Source organism: Triticum dicoccoides, chromosome 5B (genome assembly GCF_002162155.2).
Source record: "Triticum dicoccoides isolate Atlit2015 ecotype Zavitan chromosome 5B, WEW_v2.0, whole genome shotgun sequence".
Lineage (NCBI taxonomy): Eukaryota > Viridiplantae > Streptophyta > Magnoliopsida > Poales > Poaceae > Triticum > Triticum dicoccoides.
The window spans coordinates 74,080,085-74,087,238 of record NC_041389.1 but is presented as its reverse complement, the minus strand read 5'-3'; positions in this window follow the sequence as shown (position 1 = coordinate 74,087,238).

Sequence of the window (7,154 nt, the reverse complement as noted above, 5' to 3'; positions counted from 1 at the left end):
GTTGACATGAACGTTGGCCATTTGATCTACAAGACATATTTGCAAAGGTTTTAGACTAAGTTCATGATAATTAAGTCCTAATCAAATTATGAACTCCCACTTAGATTAGACATCCCTCTAGTCATCTAAGTGTTACACGATCCGAGTCGACTAGCCCGTGTCCGATCATCACGTGAGACGGACTAGTCATCGTCGGTGAACATTCTCATGTTGATCGTATCTTCCATACGACTCGTGTTCGACCTTTCGGTCTCCGTGTTCCGAGGCCATGTCTGCACATGCTAGGCTCGTCAAGTTAACCCTAAGTGTTTTCGCTGTGTAAAACTGTCTTACACCCGTTGTATGTGAACATAAGAATCCATCACACCCGATCATCACGTGGTGCTTAGAAGCGACGAACTGTAGCAATGGTGCATAGTTAGGGGAGAACACTTCTTGAAATTTTGTAAGGGATCATCTTATTTACTACCGTCGTCCTAAGTAAACAAGATGCATAAACATAATAAACATCACATGCAATTATATAGTTGTGACATGATATGGCCAATATCATATAGCTCCATTGATCTCCATCTTCGGGGCTCCATGATCATCTTGTCACCGGCTTGACACCATGATCTCCATCATCATGATCTCCATCATCGTGTCTTCATGAAGTTGTCACGCCAATGACTACTTCTACTTCTATGGCTAACGCGTTTAGCAATAAAGTAAAGTAAGTTACATGGCGTTCTTCAATGACACGCAGGTCATACAAAAAATAAAGACAACTCATATGGCTCCTGCCGGTTGTCATACTCATCGACATGCAAGTCGTGAATCCTATTACAAAGAACATGATCTCATACATCACAATTCATCATTCATCACAACTTCTCGCCATATCACATCACATGATCAATCGCTGCAAAAACAAGTTAGACGTCCTCTAATTGTTGTTGCATCTTTTACGTGGCTGCAATTGGGTTCTAGCAAGAACGTTTTCTTACCTACGAATAACCACAACGTGATTTTGTCAACTTCTATTTACCCTTCATAAGGGCCCTTTTCATCGAATCCGCTCCAACCAAAGTGGGAGAGAAAGACACCCGCCAGCCACCTTATGCAACTAGTGCATGTTAATCGGTGGAACCGGTCTCACGTAAGCGTACGTGTAAGGTTGGTCCGGGCCGCTTCATCCCACAATACCGCCGAAGCAAGAAAAGACTAGTAGAGGCAAGTAAGTTGACAAGATCCACGCCCACAACTAAATTGTGTTCTACTCGTGCAAAGAGAACTACGCATAGACCTAGCTCATGATGACACTGTTGGGGAACGTTGCAGAAAATTAAAAATTTTCCTACGGTTTCACCAAGATCCATCTATGAGTTCATCTAAGCAACGAGTCAAGGGAGAGAGTTTGCATCTACATACCACTTGTAGATCACGAGCGGAAGCTTGCCAAGGGGATGGTGATGATGGAGTCGTACTCGAACGTGATTCGGATCACCGATGTCCAAGTGCTGAACGGACAACACCTCCGCGTTCAACACACGTACGGGACGGGAGACGTCTCCTCCTTCTTGATCCAGCAAGGGGGAAGGAGAGGTTGAGGAAGATTGCTCCAACGGCGGCACGACGGCGTGGTGTAGTTGGTGCAGCAGTACTCCGACAGGGCTTCGCCAAGCACGAACGGAGGAGGAGAGGTGTTGGGGAGGGGAGGGGCTGCGCCTTGGCTTGTTATGCTGCAGACCTCCCCTCACCCCTCTATTTATAGGGGAAGGGACAAGGGGGGCCGGCCCCTCTAGATGGGATCTAGAGGGGGGGCGGCGGCCAGGGTGGGGGGACTTGCCCCCCAAGCAAGGGGGGCGCCCCCTTTAGGGTTTCCCCCCCCCCCAACCCTAGGCGCATGGGCCCAAGGTGGGGGGCGCGCCCAGCCCACCAGGGGCTGGCTGCTATCCCATGCGGCCCCATGTGGCCCCCCGGGAGGGGTGGCCCCTCCCGGTGGACCCCCGGAACCCCTCCGGTGGCCCCCGGTACAATACCGATAAGCCCCCGAAACTTTCCGGTGTCCGTTTAACAACTTCCCATATATAAAACTTCACCTCCGAACTATTCCGGAACTCCTCGTGACGTCCGGGATCTTATCCGGGACTCCGAACAACATTCGGTAGTCACATACTAGTCTTCCTAACAACCCTAGCGTCACCGAACCTTAAGTGTGTAGACCCTACGGGTTCGGGAGACATGCAGACATGACCGAGACGACTCTCGGGCAATAACCAACAGCGGGGTCTGGATACCCATGTTGTCTCCCACATGCTCCTCGATGATTTCATTGGTTGAACCACGATGTCGAGGATTCGATCAAACCCTGTATACAATTCCCTTTGTCAATCGGTACGTTACTTGCCCGAGACTCGATCGTCGGTATCCTAATACCTTGTTCAGTCTCGTTACCGGCAAGTCACTTTACTCGTACCGTAATGCATGATCCCATGGCCAACACCTTGTTCACCTTGAGCTCATTATGATGATGCATTACCGAGTGGGCCCAGAGATACCTCTCCGTCATACGGAGTGACAAATCCCAGTCTCGATCCGCATAAAACAATAGATACTTTCGGAGATACCTGTAGTGCACCTTTATAGTCACCCAGTTACGTTGTGACGTTTGATACACCCAAAGCACTCCTACGGTATCCAGGAGTTACACGATCTCATGGTCGAAGGAAGAGATACTTGACATTGGCAAAGCTCTAGCAAACGAACTACACGATCTTTGTGCTATGCTTAGGATTGGGTCTTGTCCATCACATCATTCTCCTAATGATGTGATCCCGTTATCAACTACATCTAATGTCCATAGCCAGGAAACCATGACTATATGTTGATCACAACGAGCTAGTCAACTAGAGGCTCACTAGGGACATATTGTGGTCTATGTATTCACACGTGTATTACGATTTCCGGATAATACAGTTATAGCATGAATAAAAGACAATTATCATGAACAATGAAATATAATAATACTTTTATTATTGCCTCTAGGGCATATTTCCAACACTGCTATGCATGATACTTATGATGAAACTATTTCTGTGCGTGATACTACTTTGCCATTAGGTGAATATCTTGATGAACAACTTGCTAGAGTTAGGGGGAATGAAATTATTGAAGATGCTATTATTGATGATAGTGATGATGAAAGTTCTCCCAATGATTATGAATTGCCTGTTGTTCCTGAGGGTTATGTTATGAATGAAGAAGCTGCTAAAGCTATCTTTGCTTGCAATGATAGATATGATCTTAAGAAATTATTAGCTAAATGGCTAGAGTTAGATGATTTTGATGACTTTATGGCTAGACAAGAAAGTTTTAATGCTTATGTTGGTAGAGAGTTTAAGAATAATGCTTTCGAGGTAGGACGTGTGAGCGATAACATGGCTAGAGCTAAAGGCGAACTCAAACTCATTAGCAAATATACTTCTATGGTTGCTACCCAAGCTGAGCAAGTACTTAAAGCTCAAAATGATTTTCTTGATGAATTAAATAATAAAAATGACTTTGCTGTTAGAGTGGCTACTAGAACTGGTAGAATGACTCAGGAACCTTTGTATCATGAAGGCCACCCTAAGAGAATCGAGCAAGATTCTCAGAGAAATAATTTAGAGGCACCTAGTTCTTCTAAAAAGAAGAAAAAGAAAAACGATAGGACTTTGCATGCTTCTAATGAACCTACTGTAGACACACCTGAGAATCCCAATGATATTTCTATTTCTGATGCTGAAACACAATCAGGTGATGAACATGAATCTAGTGATAATGTCAATAATAATGTTCATGTTGATGCTCAACCTAGCAAAAACAATGATATAGAGATTGAACCTACTGTTGATCTTGATAACCCACAATCAAAGAATCAACGTTATGATAAGATAGATTTTGTTGCTAGGAAGCATGGTAGAGAAAGAGAACCATGGGTTCAGAAACCCATGCCCTTTCCTCCTAAACCACCCAAAACAAAGGATGATGAGGATTTTGAGCGCTTTGCTGAAATGATTAGACCTGTTTTCTTACGTATGCGCTTAACTGATATGTGCAAAGTAAACCCTTATGCTAAGTATATGAAGGATATCATCACAAATAAAAGAAAGATACAGGAAGCTGAAATTTCCACCATGCTTGCTAATTACACTTTTAAGGGTGGAATACCAAAGAAACTTGGACATCCGGGTGTACCAACTATACGATGCTCCATTAAAAGAAATTATGTTAGAACTGCTTTATGTGATCTTGGAGCCGGTGTTAGTGTTATGCCTCTCTCTATATCGTAGACTTGAATTGAATAAGTTGACACCTACTGAAATATCTTTGCAAATGGCTGATAAATCAACTGCTATACTTGTCAGTATTTGTGAGGATGTGCCTGTTGTGGTTGCAAATGTCACTATCTTAATGGACTTTGTCATTCTTGATATTCCCGAGGACGATAGTATGTCGATTATCCTTGGTAGACCTTTTTTGAATACAGCAGGGGCTGTTATTGATTGCAACAAAGGCAATGTCACTTTTCATGTTAATGGTAATGAGCATACGGTACACTTTTCGAGGAAACAATCTCAAGTTCATAGCATCAATTCTATTGGAAAAGTTCCAACTATTATAATTGGAGGTTTTGAATTTCCTTATGATATTCTAATTGTTGGGGATTTTCATATCCCCGTTGAGGTAACTTAGTGTTATTCGGAATTTCTCCGGTTCCGTGTTATCTGAAATGAGTTTGTTAACAAGACTTGATCAACCTTGTTAGTGGATTCATTTTGATGATCATGAGATGGATGAAACTAGAAGGCACAACCTTCTGTACCCACTTTTTACTTTCTGTTTTTTAGAATAAATAAAGCAAAATTAGTATTATCTGTCTGTTTTCTGAATTATCCATGCGTTAAAAAATATCCCGAAAATAAAAGTGCTCCAAATGCCCTGCATATATAGTATGATTTTTTATGGAATATTTGAAGATTTTAGGCACTGAAAACACTACAGGAGGGGCAAGCACCAGGCCACAAGAGTGGAGGGCGCGCCCACCCCAACTGGGCACGCCCCCTGTCCCATGGGCCCCTGGTGGCCCCCCTCCACTTATGCTAGCACCCACACACTTCATCTTCTACCCAAAAAAATCCCCATCCAGCTCAAGCACGAGTTCTAGCTCATTTTGCTGTGATTTTCGATCTCCTTGCTCAAAGCTCCATTCACAAAACTGCTTTGGGAGATTGTTGCTTGGTATGTGACTCCTCCATTGGTCCAATTAGTTTTTGTTCTAGTGCTTTATTCATTGCAAATTTTTGATGCATAGGTGACCATGTTCTTGAGCTTGCATGTTAAATTTATGAGGTCCCAAGCAATTCTAATGCATGATATAGGCTCTAGGCACTTGAAGGAGTAGTCGCTACCAATCTTGTTTAGTTTTATTCACTTCTATTTTGAAGTTACTAAAATTTCAGAAATTTTCAGAAAATGTTAAGGAAACTTTTGAGGAGCTCTTCTAGCCAAAGCTCTCAGGAAAAACAAGCTAAAGAGAAGGAAAAAGCCAAGTATAATCTTCCTCGCTTAGCGGAAGTGCAGTCGTGTGAATGGCCAGGTGAAGATTTCTTGAAAGAAGCTGGAATTCATGAAGATTTTCATTCTTTGATCGAGAATGCAGGCCTCACCGGTTTCATCAAAGACCGGATCGATCAGTATCTCTTACTCACCAATACTTTCGTGCAAATTTTTTATTATTATCCTAAGAAGTCACCACCTGTAGTATCATTTCATTTATATGATGAATTCAGAGAAATGTCTTTACGTAATTTTTGCGCGGTGTGTAGGATACCTTATGAGGGAGAATTAGAGGAACCCCATCATAAAGATGTGGATGGCTTTGTTAACACTATCGTTGTAGAGGAGCCAAAGAAGGGTTCCGAAGCGAAAATCTCTAGCATACACTTTCCTGTTTTGTGCTACTTTGCCATATTTGCTAGTAGATGCTTGATTGGTTGTGGAAATAGTGGAAACTTTAGTGTTCCTGATATTATCATTCTTCAACATGCCTTGCTTGGAGACAATAGTTTTAGTATGGGTGCCGTTGTTGCTAAACGGCTAGCCCTGAATCGTACAAAAGGCCCCATATTTGGAGGTATCTATGCTTCACGTCTTGCTAGACATTTTTAGATACCCATTAGGCACCATGAGAAAGAGGAGACAAAATTGCCTCCTCACATTTTAGATTACAAGAGCATGGTAGCACACAAGTTTATTGTTGACAACGAAGAGAAGATGCTCTTGTATAACCTTAGATTTAATAAGAAGCACATTGAGACTATTATTTTGCCTGCGCCTCTGTTGTTTGATTTGCTTGCAGAAAATTTTCTTGTCACGCCGGAAGTGGTGTACAATCATCGAGCCCAAGCTTTCACTCCAGAACCTGAACCTGAGCCAGAACCTGCACTGGACCCTTATCGTGCATCATCTGTCCAGTGGGATCCAGAGATGACCAGCCAGTGGTATCCTGATTACACCTCCCAGTACACCGGGGAGAGTAGCGGCGGTCCTTTACTAGACCAACTTAGGCCAAAAGCCTAAGCTTGGGGGAGTACGTATTTCTCACCGACTTTACATTCATGTTCACACACTAGTCATCGGTGCTCATACTCTTTCATTGTATCATCCATGTTAGTTTAATTTTCTTTTTCACTTTCTTCTTGTGTGTTTGATAAACCTTAAGAAAAACCAAAAAAAATTAGTTAGTTTAGTTACCATGCTTGTAGTAGAAATTAAAATGAAAACCCAAAAAGATTTCTCGTTCTTCTTCTTACTTGTTGGGAGCTTTCCCGTGTAAATAGTTTTATTTTATTTTATTTCCTTTGGGGGTCGAGAAGACCATGTTGAAAATGTTTAGTGGCTCTCATATGCATGATTGTTTATTTAACTTAGAGCCCATATTACTTGTCTTCTCTTTTGAGTTGAATGCTTGCAGATTCCAGCTTAGTCCAATGCACGTGCACTATTATTATTATACACATCGTTCGGTCGTGCAAGTGAAAGGCAATAATGACGATATATGATGGACTGGTTGAGATGAGAAAAGCTGGTATGAACTCGACCTCTCTTGTTTTTGTAAATATGATGAG